Source organism: Mytilus californianus, unplaced genomic scaffold (assembly GCF_021869535.1).
Source record: "Mytilus californianus isolate M0D057914Y unplaced genomic scaffold, xbMytCali1.0.p SCAF_1, whole genome shotgun sequence".
NCBI classification, from domain to species: Eukaryota; Metazoa; Mollusca; class Bivalvia; order Mytilida; family Mytilidae; genus Mytilus; species Mytilus californianus.
The window spans coordinates 44,366,850-44,387,292 of NW_026262581.1; the positions used below are offsets into that span (position 1 = coordinate 44,366,850).

Below are 20,443 nucleotides of genomic sequence, written 5' to 3' on the forward strand. Positions count from 1 at the left end.
GAAGTAAAAAATTCCTACAACTTTTTTTGTGTACAACTATTATTCTAAGGTGGTATTTTGATTTTTTCATCAAGCTTATACTAAGATGTTTGATCATTTGACAGAGTATTGAGTCGGAGTGCAGAAATCTATAAAGATTTGATTAGGTTAGGAAGTTATGCAAACAAGGAAAAGTAAATACTAGGACTCTCATACAACTTTCATTCACATGAAAAATATTAGCTGATTGAAGGCAATAATTTGATTTGATTGAGATTAGACTTGATTGGTCTTGTACTGATAAATAACTATCTGGAATTGTACCCATATAGCACTGATAGAACATATGTGTCCACTTCAGCCCATAAGTGATGTATTTTGGCCGGTCAGTATTTATTGTGGTGTAATCAATTGACAATCTATTTTATCCATTATTGAACAATTTATCATTGAAGAGTAATAACTCCAAGTCATGATGTAATAAACTTCTCTTGATAAAGCTTTACTTCTTTTCCTGTTTTTCTGATTTATTTTGAATGTTGTCATGTTTCATTCAATCAGAACTTGTCTTTTTGAAAAATGTGAAATGATTTGTCCTGAATAACCTTAAGCTTGTAATAACGGCTACTTCACAGTCGGTCATTTCTAACAGAAATTGATATATGATTGTTCTGACTAACAAAGCATACAATGTCTTCTAGTGTATAAAGTTTTAAGGTAATTTGCATTTACATTGGTCAGGTTTAATAGAAATGTATTCTGAAGTGAAGAATCATTGTTTTAATATTCACACAATTTTTGCAGTAACACTACACTATTTTCTGATAGCAACTTATTCACACCACAAAACAGAATTAGAATATTTGTGCTAGAATTGATAATAAGGCAATTGCCGTAAATAGCATTACTGTTGGTTTCAAAACAATCCTCAGCATGCCTTTTTGGAGAGATTGTAAAATAATGGTTTACAAATCACAGCAAAATTTGTTTGATTTAAAAATTGAGAATGGAAACGAGGAATGTGTCAAAGAGACAACAACCCAACCAAAGAGCAGAAAACAGTCGAAGGCCACCAATGGGTCTTCAACACAGCAAGAAAATCCTGCACCCAGAGGCGGGCTTCAACTGGCCTCTAAGCAATAATGTTTATTAGTTCAGCGAAAAATTGATGTCACACTTAACTCTGAAACATATAAATTAACTAAAATTTTTTTAAAATTAAAAATTTTCCTTATAAAAAGAAAATATGAAAGTCATAGAAATAGTAACAAACACTTATTTGATAATAAAATTTGTATATGCATGTTTTTTGGGGTTTTTTTTGCAGCATAAAAGTTGTATTATGTCTACTGGTTTTTTAAAGCAATTGCTTTCATGCTATGGCATATAGCCATCTTTATGACCCAGATCAACCCAAAGTTTTTTTGTGAAGATTCCTGGTCTGTCATTCTAAAACTCCTGTGTATGCTTTCTAATGAAATACATTAATTGAAGCAGTTGAAAAACATCAGTGGGTTTGAGAAGTTTCAACATATGTTCTTGTAGATGTATTTTTGTATTTACGGGGACAACCTTTTGACTATCAAACACATAGGAGTCAGATTGAAAAAGAGCATTTTTATACCTGCGATTTCGTTCTTGAGATGTTTCAACAAAATATCCAATCTTATCTCACATTATTTGTTTTAAATTAAAAGTAGCACAGTTTACATGTTCTGATTACTCTTACCATGTATTACAGGTCCTGTTATTTATTAAGGGTTTCCTTATTGCTGTTGATACTGATAGATTAACTCTGTAAACAAATGATATAATGACAGTGTCAAATGTCATAATGACCCTCTAGTCAATTGAAAATGATTACCTGTAATTCTCTGTTTACAAATCAAAAAAATAATCATAACTGACCTTGAAATGTCATTTGGGCAAATAATAACCTGTGTTAAAAATACATTACGATAAGTTCAATTTTCCTTTTTTGTCATAATTCTGTAAGGTTTATCATCTTATAGATGAAAAGTCCAAACGTATAAGACGCCAAGTTAAGCGTAAGAGATATTCACAAACAATTTGTAATTTTCTTTTTTCATAGATTGAAAAAAAAAGTTCTTCCATTTGGATATCAAAACCGGGAATGCATGACATATGATGAAACCGATATCCTCGTCTTTCCAGTGGGCAAGTCTACTTCGTTTTTTACATGGTAAGGTCTTATTTTCGTACGACGTGTTTGCAATTTTATTTCACATGTTTTTGTGCTTATACACCATGTTTCCTGAAAGTTGATAAAAAGCAATGTGGAGCTGTTTGTGAAATGACAATTTAATTTCATGTTTGTCTGTGATACCCCTCTTTTTCGAAATTATATGACGATGGCAAATATTGTATGTTTAAAACAGCTGAGCAATGTTGTTTGGGAAATAAGATTTAAGAAATGACTTAGTAGGATACCAAAAATATTGTTAGTAAGCTGAAATATATATTTATTTTTTACATATTTATGTCTTGTAAGATATTTTTTTTCTTTTTTTTTCCCAACTGACTTGACTTTTTCATGTGAAAAATCCGTAAACCAACAAATTAAAAAACCCCTGGCCATAGTGATGAGAGGGGTAAAGGGTAAGCCAGTTCCCAGGTTAATCAACAGTTAGCGTGCATTTCATGAAAATTCAGAAGCCGGTCCCATGGTCCCATCTTCAAAATCTTTAATCGGTATATATGAATGAATGATTCTTATGATAAAAAACTATAGTTTGGTAGAACATTCGTGTCACGAAAGTTGAAATCATCAACTGAATGGTTAGATTCAAACCAATTATGATATAATTAATATTAAAGCAATAAAGATAATGAAAACTGAATGGTTAAATTTAAACCAATTATGATATAATTAAAATTAAAGCAATAAAGATAATGAAGCCAGGTGCATGGAGTGTCATGTAAATTTTTGTCCAGTAATAAACACTTTACAAGGGGATAATCTATTTTGATTTCTTCGGGAGTTATACATTTCCGCACATATATTTGCCTCCACTGTAAGCTGGGTAAACGTGTCATCCCCCTGGGAAATGTAAGACATTGTAAAAATGACTTTCTTCTGAATAAGTCTTTTATTGTTTTAAGCATCCTCACTTTTCACTAGACAAGACTCCTGTCAGGTTTATTTCTTTTACATGTGGATGAAAAAAAGGTCATGAAAAAACATTAACTAGGCAGCAATTGGTTTAACAGCCTTTAAGGCTTTGATTGTGAAGTGTTTTTCCAATGGTTTGTGGATGTTAATGGCTGAAAAGGGGTTTCTGAGCCTGCTATTAATTGGTAAAACATTTTTTTTTGTAATTGTGTATTTTGTGAATCATTGTATATTGGGGAGTGATTAATTAGTACCCTGTCGAATGGTGGACGCCCTATAGTGATCAGTCTGTCCGTCCGTCTGTTCGTCCGTCTTTCCGTCTGTCCGTCCGTCTGTCCCTAACAAATTGTGTCCACTCTATATCTAGAGAACCGTTATGATTTCAAAGTTTATACTTGACATGTATATTAACAAACACCAGAGGGTGTGTCATAATGTATGTACAACTTCCTAGGTCAAAGGTCAAGGTCAAAAACTTTGGTTTTAGTTGACAACCCCATGTCCTATGGTAAAGATAGTGTCCGCTCTATATCTTGAGAACCGTTATGATTTCAAAGTCGATACTTGACATGTATATAAACCAACACCAGAGGGTGTGTCATAATTTATGTAAAACTTCCTAGGTCAAAGGTCAAGGTCAAAAACTTTGGTTTCAGTTGACAACCCCATGTCCAATGATAAAGATACAAATTTTTTACCACACATTATTCACAGCGGGCCCACAGAGATGGCTCCCATCTCAATGATATCTAGTTTAGTGATATATCAGATAGGAACAATTCTATCATGTGTCTTTATGTCCCCCTGGAAGTGACAGTTGAAAAATTCCAATTGAGTCAAAGAAATAAATGAATTTGACTCTGTGTGGGGAGTATTGCCAGTAGTGATAAATGTATTTGGTTAGTCTGCTCTAACATGGCCTTATAATACCATGAAAGTTAACTAAGTGACAAAGCCTGACTCATTGGATTCTCCATTACCGGTAATGCCACTAGAAGTCAAATTTGATTTCTCCCACCCCCATAATGTAAACATAAATAGATTTGTTAGACTTCATTAGAGAAATAAGGTGTAATTTAGACTGTAAAGACACTGATACATCTAATTTAATAAAAGTCAAAATTATTTTTGTGAACATACTAGTTAACCATTGGAAATTGGAACATTATTAGTTATCAGTTGTCACACATAAAAAAAAACTTATAGATAGCAACAGACCTATATCGTAGATACATGTAATATGAAAAAAAATTATAGTAACGTAAAATAATATAGAAAGTGCAAAAGGGATTTTTTACCACAAAGTTTGAAATGGATGAAATTGTAATTGTCTATGTCAACTTAAAGAGAAAAGGGAGTTGTTCAGCCAAAAAAAAATCAGGTTTTATAATGTGAAGAAAGTTATAATTTTTTCTATCTCCCGAAAAAAATATACAACTAGGAGCAGAATGTAAAATTTGCAAGCTCAAAATGTCTTGTATTTGGGAAGTAATGTTAAAGTATTACAATTACCTATTATGTGAACTAGCCAGAATGCTTGGGATTTGAACTTTAATATTTCCTAACTAAGAAAATGATATTAGGGTAATTTTGATTTGCCAGATCACAAACACCATGTTGCACTTGCTTTTTGTTTGTGGAAGTACACATTGATAAGACCTTGTATTTGATAAAAGAAAACAAACATGGAAATATAAGAAGGTGATATGGACCAAATATGGGCTTGTTTACAGGATACTTGAGATGTAGCTATAAACTTTGATTGGTTAAATTGATTTTCATTAAAATCAGCTTGTGCTATCTGCACGCTCTTGACAGAAATATCAATATATCATAGAGTATACACAGAATTATTTTTCTTATTTTTGACAGTTGATGGGACTTAATTGATAAACTGTAATCAAAACAGAAATAATATATTTATCAATACAGATGTTAATGTTAAAAATCTAAAGTTTCATTTGAAAAATATAATGTTCGTTATTTCAGGAGAATTATGATACTACTACCCTAAAAAGGTTGTTATCTACAGGAAAAAGGATGAAAAAACAGGTAATATTCAGTTAACTGTTAGAAAAAGATTGAGCAAAGAAGTTACAGCCCCAAATCAATATAATTTGTACTCAAAGGAACAGCTTGCAATCTGTATAACTCATACTTAAAAATGGGTATAACTCGCATTAAAAGGAACAACCCCCAATCTGTATAACTCATACTAAAAGGAACAGCCCCCAATCTGTATAAATAATACTAAAAGGAACAGCCCCCAATCTGTATAAATAATACTAAAAGGAACAGCCCCCAATCTGTATAAATAACACTTAAAGGAACAGCTCCCAATCTGTATAAATAATACTAAAATGAACAGCCCCCAATCTTTATAAATAACACTAAAAGGAACAGCTCCCAATCTGTATAACTCAGACTAAAAGGAACAGCCCCCAATTTGTATAACTCATATTAAAAGGAACAGCCACAATCTGTAAAACTAATACTAAGGAACAGCCCCATTCTGTTTAACTCGCACTAAAAGGAACAGCCCCCAATCTGTATAAATAACACTAAAAAGAAACAGCTCCCAATCTGTATAACTCAGACTAAAAGGAACAGCCCCCAATTTGTATAACTCATACTAAAAGGAACAGCCACAATCTGTAAAACTAATACTAAGGAACAGCCCCATTCTGTTTAACTCGCACTAAAAGAAACAGCCCCCAATCAATATAACTCATACTTAAAGGAACAGCCCCCAATCAGTATAACTCATACTAAAAGGAACAGCCCCCTATCAGTATAACTCATACTAAAAGGAACAGCCCCCTGTCAGTATAACTCATACTAAAAGGAACAGCCCCCTATCAGTATAACTCATACTAAAAGGAACAGCCCCCTATCAGTATAACTCATACTAAAAGGAACAGCCCCTATCCGTATAACTCATACTAAAAGGAACAGCCCCCTATCAGTATAACTCATACTAAAAGGAACAGCCCCCTATCAGTATTACTCATACTAAAAGGAACAGCCCCCTATCAGTATTACTCATACTAAAAGGAACAGCCACCTATCAGTATAACTCATACTAAAAGGAACAGCCACCTATCAGTATAACTCATACTAAAAGGAACAGCCGCCTATCAGTATAACTCATACTAAATGGAACAGCCCCCAATCCGTATTACTCATACTAAAAGGAACAGCCCCTATCAGTATAAATCATACTGAAAGTAACAGCCCCCTATCAGTATAACTCATACTCAAAATCTTAACTCAAAATAAGATATGTTGAGAATAGAAAATAACAAATGTACAACCTAGATTTATTTAATAAATAGCCTGTAGAAACAGGGAAAATATATATCTAACTATGCATTCTTGATTCTGTAGAAAGAGTTTCCAGAGAAAATATGTAATTTAATTAAATAAAGTTTAAGAAGTCATGTTTAGTAATGTTGTATGACAGTCATTCATGTACCCTTTCAGTCCAAACTTTTGAAGAAAGAAACACAATGGTATGGTTAAACTTCCATGAATAATGAAAATGACAGTCCTATCTTAACTTACTGAACATTTAGTTTTCAGTGCCATACAAAAGTGTTTAGTCCCATGCCAGGAGTTCATCACTTATTATTATCACCCTGCTACAAAGTGTTCAGGGCCATATAGTTTTACCCTTATTGGTCATTCAGTCATACCGTCATCTGCAACAAACCGTTATACAGACTTTTTTTTTCTAAACGCCTTCTCATATTGAGCTGATTTTTAGTATGTGAGTCTACTATGATGAGTTACAGATCAAGTGTACATTTATTTCCACTTTGTTGATTTTTGCCAAATTTACAGGCGTAGAACTTTAAAAATTTCGTGAAAATAACAGTTATATAGACTTTTTTCTAAACGCCTTCACTTAGTGAGCTGATTTTTAGTATGTGAGTCTACTACGATGAGTGAGGTTAGGGTTGGTTCTGCTCCGCTGATTTTTGCCAAAATTACGGGCTTTGGACATTGAAAATTTTGTAAAAATAACAGTTATATAATATAGACTTTTTTTCTAAATTCCTTCACATATTGAGCTGATTTTTTGTATATGACTCTACTATGATGAGTTACAGATTGAGTTTATGCTTGGTTCCGCTCTGCTGATTTTTGCCGAAATCACAGGCTTCGAAAATTTGCGAGCGGGGTCATGAGAGGGGCCATTCATGTCGTACAGACACATCTAGTTTTACCATTAGAGACAATCATTGGTTCCAGTCATATTTATGTTGTACTGTTGTCTCATATATCTATTTCTGTAGGAAATGCAGTAGACTGCAATATCAATAAAATGAGATGTGAGGTGTTTATCAATGAAACAGAAACCCAATGCCACATTCATAACCGAAAGACATTTAGAGAAATTGTTGGCTAATTTTTCAAGCAACTAAATGGAAAACTTTTAGAAACAACAGGATGTCACAAACATAGGAATTTAACTGTCTTGTCCTTTTGCTTAAGTATATCTTGGTTGTACATTACAATATTATGATGTTTATAATAGTCCACAACTCTCTAAATGATCATGAAACCAAATCTATACACTAAATCATGTGGTCATAGGGTTACCTGTATTTTGGAATAATTATATAGCCTTGCCCACTAACACCTTTTTTTTCTAGTGGATGTCAGAATTTTCCAGCAACTTCAGATTGTAGCAATTTATATATTCCTGATTAAATTGCATTCTGACTGCATGAAATATTTGCCACTGGACATTATGCAGTCAACAATTGATCAGTTAATAAACACAATTTTTATTTTTTTGTAGTACATTTCCATTAAATCATGTACTGAAATCTGATTAATTAATTCATATTTTCATTGGTTTTCCTAAAATCCCATTAACTCTTAAGTGCTCTTCTTAAATCCTGAATCTCAATTACTGATAATTGATTGAAGATTAATTTTTTGAAGTTATTATATTCAGATTTCAAATTTTCACATTTGAAAAATAAAGTATGAAACATTGTCTGTGTTGTATGATTACAAGGTTTTGGATACTTTAACTTTGTGTTCATATCAGGGGCACTTTGGGACTGTAGGATTTAAATTTATGGCTTTTTTCAAATGAAATACCCCTCTTTTGCCTCATCTGCTGATGATAATCCTCTCTATGTACTTTTAGAATGTTTTCTGAGACAATATGATTAAATTTTTATAGCAGGAAGTCTGAAACCTATAGAAACAGTATTGGAATTCGAAAAATTGAACCTAGTTAAATTTTACTTCTGCTTAAGTATACAAATTATCATTATTTTAGGGGACAGTGTTTTAGATTTAGTAGGATTTCTTTCCCCTAAATATATTTTGCTTTTGTTTAGTAGATGAAATATTGTGTTGTATTTGTAGTTAAAAATTAAGAGGTGTGGTATAATTGCCAATTAGGCAACTCTCCAACAGAGTTGAAATGACATGGATATAATTAATTATCGGTCACCGTACAGCCACATGATATTTAAGAAAAACGTCTGCATGCTGTCCTTGGGACACATTTTTTTTTTTATATTCCTTCCTTTAATTTAAGGAAGGAGTAGAATTATGTAAAACTGATGTCTAATGTATGAAATATAAGCACTTACAGTCTTTATAATCATACTGTCAAATCCAGCCACATTTTTCTATAGAAATTTTAAAATAGATTTCAGTGATTTCTCCTCCTTTTTAAATAAAAGAAGGCAATTTATTTTATGCCAAGTTTAAACCTGATCAGTAAAGTGTTTGATTTTAATCAAACTTGATAAAAATATCTACAAATACACTAAATCTTATAATTATGAGAATGACAAATTACACCGAACAATATAGTGCAAGAAAAAAATCCTATTTAGTATTATTGGAATTAATTAATAATAGTTGAAATTATTGATTCCTTTAATAATATATGTCATTTATTACATGTTTGAGTCATATTATTTTCATACATTGCTGTTACATTTAATTATTATTTTGATTAGTATAATGCCAAATATGATCAGTCAGTGTCTGCCACCATTGTTTTATAATTGATTTAGTAACACCTTATTGTATGATTACTCTTTTGAAAAATTAATAATGTTAATTCTGAAGGGAAATGACTGCTTATATTAGTAGGAGGAAGATAACGTAATTAGTAGAATAGAATTGATAAAATTGTAAAAAAATTAGCTATCAGGAAAACTCTTCCTTTGTAAAGTTATTAATTAATGGAATGCTTGTATATATTTAATAGTGTATAGTTTTAAAAGATGACAACTTTTGCCCCAAATTTGAATGTGAAAAGGCTTTATATAGATGCTCATTCTCTTGCTCACTATGGTCCATTTTTATTTCAAGGAAACACATTGTGATTTGAGAACCACAGTTATCTTACTTAGTATAACATAGTTTCACAACATTTGTGTAACAGTGACCTTTTTTTACACTTGATTTACTTGGGTTAAGTTTAAGCCCCTTGCTGCAATGTAGAGCATGTGAATTTGAAGACCAGTTGTCTGTTAATATGTCTTAGCCTTAGTTAACCTGTCCAGAAATGTAGCCACTTTACTAAAGATTTAAATAAAATGTATACAACAGTTTTATATTGGCCATCACCTTTTTGAGATGGAAATTCAGAATGAATACTTGTTCAAAATTTTTTGTAAGACTTGTGATCTTTGAAAATGTGCAAATTGCTGAAATTACAAATTACAAATTTGACTGAGAGTTCTACAGAAGTTCACAAACAGATAACCTCTTCCTTGGATTGAAGGTAAAAATATTTGTAGGTGTACAGGTAATGCACTTGGAAAATTAAAAAATGAGGCAGGGTCAAACATTTTTTGTGAGCATGCAACCCTCTCCTTGTCTGGGACAGTGATGTTTAGCAAAATATTTTTAAGTAATAAACTGTTGATTGTCAAATGGACATAAGAATGAAATCTAAATTTCTAACTGGAGAAATAAAAAACAAACCTAAAGTAACTAATTAGTACCCAGTTACAGAAAGCAAGATCACAGAGTACTTGCAGTTTTTAAAAGTTAAATGACAAATAGATAAATCTTTCTGTTAGACTAGGATATCAGTAAATAAACTTACAAAAGAATTAAATGAACAGTTATTATTTACAGCTCAAGAAAAATAAAAACTTGTATTATGCTAAAATTTACCGATATCAACAAAAAGTAGAAAATTAGTTTCTGTAATGAAATTGATAATTAGATGAATTTTGTTGACAATGTAGATAGGGGTTTAAAACTTGCAAGACTGTTTTTTTTTTTTTTAAACTTTATGAAGTAACTTTATTCTTTAGACAAATCAGTTTCAATGTATAATACAAAATATTATTATGTAAGTACTCACAATTGCCAGTTGAATTTCCTATTATTTAACCAGCAGACTTTATTAGAATAAATATCCTTGGTCAGACTTGATGAATGGACTTTTAGTATTATCAAAAAAAAGGTAAATTGTGGGTAACTTAAAAAAAACAAACACTTGAATAAGTGGCTGTTTCTAAAACTGAAGAATTGACTTTTACTTAATTAAAAAATATTGTACAGTGACAAAGTGTTTTTAAAAACACAATTGCTATGCACAACTTGTTGTATATTTTCTTTAAATTTTCAAAGTAATCAATGGTTACAACAAGGAATAACAATTAATTATCAGATATTGACAAAGCTATTGGTAATAATCGATGCCAAAGAAGATTGGGTTTGTGTCATCTTCACTTGATCTTTGTCTTTCAACATAAATGAATTAACAGTATTATATAATCTTTGGTAAAATAAAATTGAAAATGAAATATGTAGAAAATAGCAGCTGATAAACACAGTAGTTGGTAGATATCTGATTATAAATATCTTAATGAGAATCGGTTAAAACCAATATTAAAATCGTGACGTTTGGTAATCACACTTGCTCCTTGTTTACTATAGATGTTTATGAGTTTGATGAACAGATGATGAAAAGTTTACTAATATTTGACTTACTGATTTTTTTTCTGAAAATTTTTACAAGGCTATTAGTCACCTGTTGTGATAGAACATTGTGAACTTTTGTCTGTTATCACTTTAAAAAAAAAAGGAATTGATAAGACAATCAGAAAAAGTTGTATTCCTTTAACAGACTGACCATTTTGCAGACAACAAAAATAGAAAATTCAGATTTGTTTCTGACCTTTCAAAAACTCTATTTTCTGTTACAACTTCCACCAACAATTGGACAAACAAAACATGGTTTGTCTTTTCTGTTCTCCTTTTCTTTATACTACAATTGCCAAATCGAAAATGATACTAGAACCATCATCAACAACAGAAATTCATTCAGAAAGTCGCGAACTTCAAATTGGTTTCTTAGATTTCAGTCATTTGTTTCAAAAGTTCTGAATTTTTTTAGCTATAAATAACCCTTTCCTTTAAGTCATTTACCGTATCCAAAAGCATGAAACTTGCTTCAAGTTATGACTTTTGTGCAAGTCATTCAGTTTCCTTTGACCTTTTACTGTTTGGATGCAAATAGTTAGAACTAGATATTTCCTTTAAATTTTATGTTATATTTAGTTTTTAAACATTGTAATTGATTAAGGATGACACTTTCAATGTACCTATAACAAAACTGGATTACACCACCAAATATGTATTTCATATTATAGCAATTAAAACAATTTCATATCTACCCATAATTATTACCATTGCTCTGCAAACCTGTGAATCAGAGCTGCTTCTTGAGAATTGGAATAACTTGTACATTGTATAAAACAAAAATAACATTATTTACCTTTTTTGGACAGAAATTGCAACTTATAACATTGGAAGATTTCTAGGCTTCTTTTATACATAAGGCTTTTAATCTGTATATCTAAAAAATAAAGATTAGTCTAATAATTCAATGTTGTTTGTGAATATATAGAATATGCAACAGAAAAGATTTTTTTTTCTTGTGTAGAAATTAAGGTAGGAAGCATGAACATTATTATACTTTATATACTTTGTGTTTTGAGGTTGTCACATGTCTCGTTGATGTTAATTCACCAAACCCATAGTTTATTCATACAGTTTTGTTGTTTAATAAACGGCCCACATTTGCTGTGCATTAGGCCATGTTCTTGCAACTGCCTTCATTTTCAAACAGTCTTTCATAGTCCAAATGAAAAAAAGTTATATGTTTGATCACATTAAATCTCAAAAAAAAAATTTACATTTTGAACCTGTTAGAAATGAAGAAAGTTATTTTATGCATGTACCTGAAATAATTCATTTTTATCAAATATGTATTAAAGCAAAAGGCTTACTTTGATAATTTTTTGTCTATATATCCCAGAACAGAGGAAGTTATAGGATGAAATAAATTTCTTTTACCGGCAAGTATATGTTGAAGTAATATTGCTGAGCAGTAATACATGCAGGACTTTAAAATATGTGCTAGTGAAGTCTTTGAATGTGTAGCGATGCTATCAGAGTTAATTTGAAATGATTATACATCCCACTACCACCTCTCCATGTTGATAAGTGTTTCAAGGTCTAGCGTGTTTTTGTTTTTGATAAATATTGACTTAAATTGCATTTATTGGCCAGTTAATGATAGCCTTTCTTGGTCATTATTGGTACGTTATATTGAATACTATAATTATGGCTTCAATTCCAACATCCTGAAGTGGAAAATTTATGCATTATTGCTAAAAATATCAATTGAACATAACCTTTTGTCATGCTTAATACTATTTGGTCAGTTGCTGTTGTTTTTATGCCTGACTTATGGAAAGTAGTTACGGGTTACCCTTGACTGTCAAATTTCTTGTTTTTGTTATTGCGAACCAAATGAAACTTTTCCACAGATTCATCTATTGGTCAATCTATTTAAACTTTTGTCAATTCTATTGTCCCATTGAATAAGTACAATAAATTTTATTCCACTGTATGTTAAATTTGATAGCTTAATCAATGTTTGATTGGTTGAGACCATTCCACGTGACACTGAACAAAACTTCATATTCCCCTCTGAGTATCATATTCCTCTCTGAACATCGGGACTTGCCTGTGCGACGTTACGCACGGTTTATGTAAGTAACGTTTTGAACGTTTTTAAATTGCGACAGTAAAGTCACTATTGTGTTCAAAATTATTTCAGACGTAAAATCCAAACATAAATAATAGATAATTATCTTTTGATCAGTACTGTTTATCAATGTTTTAAATTATGTCGTGTTTAGATATGAAAACAAGCGGTTAATAAAAATGTATGTAAATTAATGTTTTATGTTCATTTACTTAGAGTAAACAAAGTAATGGCAGTGGAATAAAACATTCATTTCCCTTGGCTTAGGGAGATATGAAGATTTTTTCGCCCTCGAAAAGTCATATTTCCCTCAGGCGAGGCCCTCGGGGGAAATATGAATTTTCTTGGGTGAACAAATCTCCATATCTCCCTCAGGCACGGGAAATAAATGTATAGTATTCTCTGGGACCTTTAAATTTCTTCTAAGAGAAATCCACCACTCATTGATTAATTTACCTGAGTAAAAAAGTATCTTCTAAAGGATGAAAATACATGTTTTAACTCACAAAACTTTATGTGATGTTGTATTTATAATATCCATAATATATTTTCAATCTGTTCAATGTAAACAGTGATTCAAACATTAATAAAAGTTGATTTCTGACAAAATTTTCAACATTGTTCCTATAGAAATTTGTGTTTGACAAATAAAAACTGGAAAATGATGATGTTTAATTTAAGGTCTTCTTAAATGTATTCTATAACTAAACAAAAACAAAAGATTGGAAATATCAATTGGAACAATGCTAAAAATTTTGTCAGAAATCAACTTTTTATACGACCGCGGTCATACATTGGTATAACGTTGTCGTCGTCGTCGTTGTCTGAAGACACATTGGTTTTCGCACAATAACTTTAAGTTTAAATGAATGGATCTCTATGATATTTTACCATAAGGTTCAATACCACAAAAGGAAAGTTGGGATTGATTTTGGGGGTTATGGTACCAACAGTTAAGGAATTAGGGGCCAAAAATAAGCATTTTTGTAACTTCGAGACAATAACTTGTGTGTTAGTGTATGGATCTCTCTGACATTGTACCACAAGGTTCCATATGACAAATGGAGTGCTGGGATTAATTTTGGGGGTAATTTCTTCAAAAATTTTAGGAATTAGGGGCCAAAAAAGGGGAAAAAAACAAGCATTTTTCTAGTTTCATGACAATAACTTGTGTGTAAGTGTATAGATCTTTCTGAAATTGTACTAAAAGGTTCCATATCACACAGGGAAAGCTGGAATTGAGTTTGGGGGTAATTGCTTAAAACGTTTAGGAATAAGGGGCCAAAAAGGGGCCAAAAATAAGCATGTTCTAGTTTCCAGACAATAACTTGTGTTCAAGTGTATGGATCTCTCTGAAATTGTACTGCAAGGTACCATACCACAAAGGGAAGGCTGGGATTGATTTTGGGGGTAATTGCCTCTAAATTTTTGGAATTAAGGGCCAAAAAGGGGCAAAAAACAAGCATTTTTCTAGTTTCAGGACTATAACTTGTGTGTAAGTGTATGGATCTTAATGAAATTGTACTACAAGGTTCCATATCACAAAGGGAAAGCTTGGTTTGAGTTTGGGGGTAATTGCCCTAAACGTTTAGGAGTTTGGGGCCAAAAAACAAGCATTTGTACAGTTTCCAGACAATAACTTGTGTTCCAAGTGTATGGATCTCTCTGAAATTGTACTGAAATTTGTTCCACAAAGGGAAGGCTGGGATTGAGTTTGGGGGTGATGAATTATAAGGGGGTTCAAAAAATTGGAGGGGGGGGGTATTTTTTTTTCCCTTTTTTTTTTTTTTGCTCTTTTTTTCCTTTTTTTTTCTTTAAAATTTTCCATTTTAAGTTGATTATTTCTGATTTATATATAAAAGCAAATAATAATGATAAGGTTTGATTTCATCACAAATTGAAATATTGGGGTTCTTTGATATGCTGAATCTAAGCGTGTATTTAGATTCTTAATTTTTGGTCCTGTTTTCAAATTGGTCTACATTAAGGTCCAAAGGGACCAAAATTAAACTTAGTTTGATTTTAACAAAAATTGAATTCTTGGGGTTCTTTGATATGCCGAATCTAACCGTGTATGTATTTAGATTTTGGATATTGGACCATAATAGGTAAATTAAAAATTTTTAAGTTCTTAGACCACATTCATTCTGTGTCAGAAACCTATGCTGGGTCAAATATTTAATCACAATCCAAATTCAGAGCTGTATCAAGCTTGAATGTTGTGTCCATACTTGCCCCAACTGTTCAGGGTTCGACCTCTGTGGTTGTATCACATGCAAGCTGCGCCCAGCAGCATTTTATTATGATTAAATTGGTGTTTATAATAAACTTATTGAAAATATATTATTGATATTGAATAACATCCCATTCAATTTTGCATGTCCTTATTTAGTATTGGTACATGTATTTTGATCATTGAAAGTTAACTTTTTTGTTCAGGTATATTAATCAATGGGTGATGGATTTCTCTTACAAGAAATTTAAAGGTCCCATTAAAGAAACTCCACAATAGCTATTGTATTGGTGTCTTCCTTGAATGCCAACATTTTATATGTTACCTATTCCTTGCATGCCAACAAAAATATTTCAATGGATGTATATATAATAACAATAGGTGATTTTATAAGTATTTAACTGTTAAAAATATTTAGTGAACTTGATAAAATTGCAACATTTTATCACTTTTTGATAAAAAAAAAATAGTAGATATTAGGGTTAAAATTATTATGAATTTTAAAGAAATAAAGAAAATGAAAACATTTTTATTATTTTTTAATAAAAAAAAATGATATTTTGAGAATGGAAATATTTATTAACATAAGACATTTTAGTTAAATACAATTATATCAAACTAAAAAAAAGGATATTAGAGTTTTTTTTAATATGAACTATATGAAAATTTCAATTGAACAAGTAATTAAACTTTAAAAATCATCAGAACTAATTAAGTAAATTTGATAACTTCCAAGCTGGAAACTTTACAAAGTTTCAAGAAAATCCATAAAATAGGGAAACAAAAATTCCGATGAGTTGCGAACATAATAAACACATAACCATTATTATTTTATGAATCACTTACAATAAAAAAAAAGGGGTGTAGTAATATTACCAAAAAAATATCTGGAACAAACTGAACAAAATAAAGACATAGTAATCTAACACGTGATACAAAGTTTCAAGAAATTCCATCAAGTAATATGGGAGGATATTACAGCACATGCAACTATAGAAATATTGGAAAAAAACTTCAAAGACCAAAGAGGCTATTGCATACCTGCCAACCCTCCCGGGAGTCTCCCGCTCAAATGGCGAAATTCGGGAAATCTCCTGCTTGCCGGTTCCCTCCCGCGCGGGAGTATAGAATCTCCCGCTTTTGGATATTTCAACCTTGAATGACAAGTCAACATTAATTACGTTTTTGTGTCACTGATGAGGGTTGTTTTTACCTGTAAATCACAGACCATGTGAAATTAAATGGCTTCACTTGACAGCTTGGGTGTCAAACATAGTACTAATTAACAATCATTAACGACTTTTGCTTCAAGCTTTGTGTTATTATAAACATTTCAAAGAAATTTTGGGATTACTTCCCCTGTTTAATCCTGTTTTAAGTTACCCTTCTTAAAACAATGTGAATTGATAAAACAATATAAACTAAATACAAATTAAACAAAGAATCATATAAGGATGGCAATTTAAAGATTTTGTATGCCTTAAGACAAAAAAAATAATTATATTTGAAAAATCTCTTAAAAGGTCTATACTTCTATTCAATGGTAATATTGAAATTTATAAGGTATGTATTGAACCATAATCAGAGAATTTTAGAAGAGCACACACATAACGCACAATCTGTGACAACATGGTTGCTCTCTTTTAACAGAGGTATGTGGGGTGAAATGTTGTCCTGATGGAATTTAAATGTTAAAGATGATGAAATAGGAAAGAAACAAACAACACACCTTCTGTAGGATATAACCATATTAAAAGAAACAAAGTATATTTATTAACTCTTATATGTGTTTCGTAGATGATTAAATAAACACGTCATATATTTCACTTGAAAATGTCGTTCGCGCAAAATCTCCCCCTCAGCTGTCATAGCTGAGAGGGAGATCTCCCTCTTTGAAGGTTTCAGAGGTTGGCAAGTATGGGCTATTGTAGAATTTGAGCAAACTGGAATTCCTGACAATATGCACATGTTGACTTTGTGATGCAAAACTTTTCAAAGTTTCATTTTAAGAGAATCTATATTTGTTCAAGCAGTAACAGCAAAAAATGATTTTCAACAATTTGACAAACATGAATTAGATTTAGGTACCTGTAATTTACCTATCTGTTTAATTAGTATGATTGTTTTGAAAAGCATGCACTTTTGTTTTGATATGTACTTGCACCTATTCCTCGAACGCCAACATTATTTTAAAGGTAAATTGTCGGTAGATCAAAGGATGTTGGCATTCAAGGAATAAACGTATTTATTAGATTGGACAAAAGAACTTACAAAAGTTTAAATCAACAGGTAACCTTCAAGTGAATCTGTGGAAAAGTATAATTTCTTTCGCAATAATTTGTACATTTTAAGGTCTGTTACATAGAAACCCAATGTGGTATATCAAAATGAAATATATTATTTTGCTAATTTTGAATGCACATTTTGATTAACTTTAGTTATTATTTTTTCATCTGTTGATATATTCTGCCTGCATTATGCAAAAAAAAAAGTGCTGATATCTAGTTTTAAGAGTTCATATGTTTGACTCTCTCTTTCCTTCAAGGATTAACCAAAACCAAAATAAAAGGTTAAGTCCATACCAAAATGAATAAAGAAATATTCTGCCTGCATTTTTCAAAAAAAAAAATCACTTCCTAAATCATTATTTCTTGTGTTCACATGGCAGAAGATTAATCCATAGGGATATGGTTTGGAGAAAAAATAGGATTTTTTAACCATAATAAAGCGATCTATGTTGTTTATAGGCATGTACAATGGCTGGTTTTAGCGTTTATTATACTCTCACCATGTAGCAAAGAATTTCTATATTAGTGTAAAAACCAACATGAATCAGTACTACTCGCATGGCTTACCCTTTGAACAGAATTAATTATGTTTTTGTCTACTTGTTCCATGGGGAAATCACATGAGTGACCACTGTCAAATTGATCACAAGTTGCATAGAAATTGTACCTGAATTATTTTCAAACAGCATTCAGATGATATAACTCAATTTGTTATGCACATTTTAGTAAATGTCTTGTTTGACAACAAATCTGAACCTGTCTACTAAAATTATAACATAAGGAGCGGCTTGTTGTTTGTTCATTTAAAAGACATGACATGGAATTATTAGTTGGGACTTTTATTTATTCAAAGATGAAATGCTTTTTGTGGATTTCCTATTGCAAAACATGGACTTTACCATCTATTTAATTGGGATAGACATTTTGTATACTAAACTCCCCTCTAACACATGATTTTATTTCAATAAAACTTTTGTATGCTATTGTTCATCTCTGGTTCTATTTTTTAGATCCAAGTATTTTACCCTCAAAAGCATTGACTTGCCATTTATACAAATGATGAAGTCAGGGAATGAACTTGTAAGTAAGGAGTTTTTTTAATTTTATGGATATCTAAGAAAATTTTTAAAATATGATATCTCAATTAGTCCTGAACAAGGTTCTTTGGTTGAGCTTTGTCTTTTTTTAATAGGCTGTACAGTCACATTTACTATTCCAGTATCTTTCATGGTCATTGGTAGTTCTTTTACAGACAGCTGTATAACTAAACAGCATTCATAAAAGACATTCATCTATCAAAAGGTCAAATTTTCATAATTAAATGTAAATAAAAGATTACCAAGAGAAGATGTAAAGTAAATATTTGTGTATGATTCTATGTTTTTTATAGCTGTTATAACTTGCTGTTGTTTCCACAAACATCTTGTTTGCTTGTTTTTAAAAGCTTTGAAAGGTATTTATTTATTCTTTAAAAATAAGTTAACCATTTAAAAAAAAAATCAAAGTTATTGGAAATTTATCTTGATTGGAAAAGTTTAATTTTTATACTGATTTGCTTCAGAAAAATGTCAAAACATCAACAATTAGCACTCCAATGTCAGGAAGAGAATTAATTCATCAATGTAATGATCTTTTTGTAACATGTCTTGTTGATTTGGGTTTGTTTGTGCACACAAATATATTAAAAGTTAATAATTTTCTCTGATATTGATTCATATGTTTGACTGGGTCCTTGTTAATGAAAAAGCCCCCCTCGAGATTGTAATCTATATTTAGTGTACACTGGGCCATGCAATTACAGAATATAATTAACAATTTTTCTATAATTAGTACTTTTTGATACATATAATTGTTGAGAAGTTTTGCCAATGGGAATGTTTATTTGACATCTGTTCCACACAAGGGACTGAAAAGTGAGAAATTCTTCTTTGAAATATGAGCAAAAATTAATTACTCAATATGCATTGATTTCTTAAGTCAGATCGAAGGTTTTAATATATATATATATATATATACATTTCTTGGGTAAGACTAATATATTGTTAAAGTTGAAGCATTGGATTATAAAAGGGAATGGTGAAAATATTAACATATTCAATTGTAATAGAAAGTTGAAAATTAACTTTTGCAAATTATGTTCAATAGAATACATTTGATCAGTTGTTTTTTTATTCCTCTGTAGTTGGTATGAATATGTTCAACAAGGGTAGATCTTCAGACATAGTTTAATGAAATGAATATTACAAAAGGATCTCTTTTAAATTATTAGCAATGCTACTGTTCATGAAAATGACATGAGCTTATTAAGAAATTATTCTTTCATATCATGCTCTATGCTCATGTTAACATGGGTAGGATTTTTTATTTGTCAATATCTTTAAAACAGTGTTAGAAAGACATAGACATATTGATAAATACATACCCATGACAAAATCATGGCATAGAGCATGAGATGAAAGAACTACTTCAATTCTAATAGGGAAATTAATACCTTTTTTTTTGGGGAACATATATTTATACATTTGAAAAGCACAATTTTGGTTTGATGAAGCAAAAAATTACCAACTGTTTCAAGATTTAAAGAATAAATTTACATATAGACTTACTTTTTAAAATATTTTATTGAATATATGGTGAGCAACTCCTGTAGAAATATCCATTTTGATCACTGGCGTTGTTTAAAATATAAATTCCATTGCAATGTCAAGCATGTATATCCAATGTTTTGTTGGATGAGACCATGTTATATTTTTTAA

General features: G+C 30.8%; 2 protein-coding genes across 3 annotated transcripts in view; one reads left to right on the forward strand and one right to left on the reverse strand.

Moving 5' to 3' along the window:
• LOC127701873 (protein MON2 homolog) overlaps positions 1-20,443 on the forward strand; it is a 226,139-nt gene that overhangs the window by 188,324 nt on the left and 17,372 nt on the right. The window contains exons 26-27 of the transcript XR_007982240.1: positions 2,072-2,182; positions 5,102-5,164. The gene's annotated coding sequence lies outside the window, so the exon portion shown is untranslated. The remainder of the gene's footprint in view (positions 1-2,071; positions 2,183-5,101; positions 5,165-20,443) is intronic.
• Positions 1-20,443, reverse strand: part of LOC127702559 (G-protein coupled receptor dmsr-1-like) — a 126,146-nt gene that overhangs the window by 30,030 nt on the left and 75,673 nt on the right. For both annotated transcript variants that reach the window (XM_052206815.1, XM_052206822.1), the window contains one exon: positions 11,889-11,969. The gene's annotated coding sequence lies outside the window, so the exon portion shown is untranslated. The remainder of the gene's footprint in view (positions 1-11,888; positions 11,970-20,443) is intronic.